This window comes from Aplysia californica, unplaced genomic scaffold, assembly GCF_000002075.1.
Source record: "Aplysia californica isolate F4 #8 unplaced genomic scaffold, AplCal3.0 scaffold00220, whole genome shotgun sequence".
Lineage (NCBI taxonomy): Eukaryota > Metazoa > Mollusca > Gastropoda > Aplysiida > Aplysiidae > Aplysia > Aplysia californica.
In genome coordinates, this window is record NW_004797490.1 from 675,952 (window position 1) to 677,865 (window position 1,914).

Sequence of the window (1,914 nt, forward strand, 5' to 3'; positions counted from 1 at the left end):
CTCTCTCTCTCTCTCTTTCTCTCTTTTTCTCTCTCTCTCTTTCACACACATCCACACACACAAACACACACACACACACACACACACACAAACACACACACCGACACAGACACACACACATAGAGAGAGACATACACATTATCTCTCTCCCTCTATCTCTTCTAGTTTTATCCCCCCCCTCCCTCTCACCGGTCTCTCTTTCTGCACTATTTAAATGTTTTTGAATTATAATATTTTTCGTAAACTGAAAGCGTGGACACAAGATTGTAAGGAACCGAATTGTACACTTAACACGAAGTGTGGGGGATCAAGGTATATTGTTCTCTGTTATCCGTATTAATCATCAGCCCAAATAAAATCTAAATAAAGGTGTATGTTAATTTTTAAATATGCTGTACGTATCATTTACGCCCCCCCTTCCCATCCACCCCACCCCCCTGTTGACACAATAATTTAGCTCATTTAGGGGGCGGGCTTCCGACTCTGCCTATCAGGGACAACCCGGACTGAGAAGGATAATATGTAACACTTGTAACATCACAGCAGAAAGACAGAGGAACTCAGTACAAATTTTCTCCTCACTCTTAAATCGAACTCTGGTCTCCTGCGTGCGACAACGAACCGCCTAACTAACTGCTACACTATAGAGATGCCGGTTTATGTTGATTCAGCATATCCCTACACATTTAGTTCCTGTTTGATCAGCACAGTTTCCCAAGCACCACGAGCCATTATTGTAGCTGGGGCGCTTAATTAGCCCACAAATGAGGTGGGGATCCGCCAGGAGACGGGCACAGGTAAATTACAGGCAACAATATCAGGTTTTGTTTTTGTTTTAGTAAGTGTTTTACGGCACTTACGAACACAGTTAGGGTCATATAAGTGCCACAGATTAGAGATGTTACAAGATAGTAACAAAGATAAAAGGATACAGGAAGAGGAGAGAGTGTGACGATAGATGTTTGATAGCACGACACTGTTGGGTCATATAAGGGCCAAAGATTAGAGATGTTATAAGATAGTAATAAAGACAAAAGGATAAAGGAAGAGGAGAGACTGCGACGATAGATGTTTGATATGAAAGAAGGAGCAAACTATACTAGAGCATCCCCCAACCACTCACTTCGATTTTGGCCCTAAGAAAAGAACTGGAATACAGGTATGTAGGGGTTGGGGTTGGGGTAGGGTAAAGACTAGTTCTATTCATATTTTCACGTTTTTTTAAAATGTGGGTGTTCCACTGTCTTTATTTCATTATGCATCTTTCATAATCTGAGTGATCTCAATGTTTAATGTTTGGTCACAGCAAGCCCCACCCTCTTTACCACCCACCTGACGCCGCTAATTAACCCTATCCGTACGCCCTGGGGTCATTTTGTACCCCGGGGTTGTATTCTTCCCATTTTAGAATAGTTCTAGTGCGAAGATCTCTTTGAAACTTTCAGTATTTCTCAAAAAATCATTTTGACAGACTGCTGTGCAAAGCGTACGGATCGGATTAACGAGTGAAATTCCTCTTTGGAAAGTGGTGGCACAGAGTTCGCCACGTCGTATGGATACGATAGTAAAACACGACGTACGGATAGGCTTAAAACAGTAACCTTTGAGGGCCAAAAACGGGATTTTCCCAAAGTTCATCTTACAGGGTATCCCAAACCTGAATTTTCCTTGTTACCAAATTTTGGAACCAAATATGTCAAAGTGCAGTGAGCAACATAAGTTCTTAAGAAGCTTAAACAGGAGAATATTGACTTGGAACTTGAAGACATCTGTAGCAACCTCTCACCCACCATTTTAAAGAATTAAAAAAAAGCCAACATCTCTTTATTAATAAACATAAACTTACAAACAATCGAAGAAAAAGAAGAAGAAGAAGAAGAAGAAGAAGAAGAAGAAGAAGAAGAAGAAGAAGAA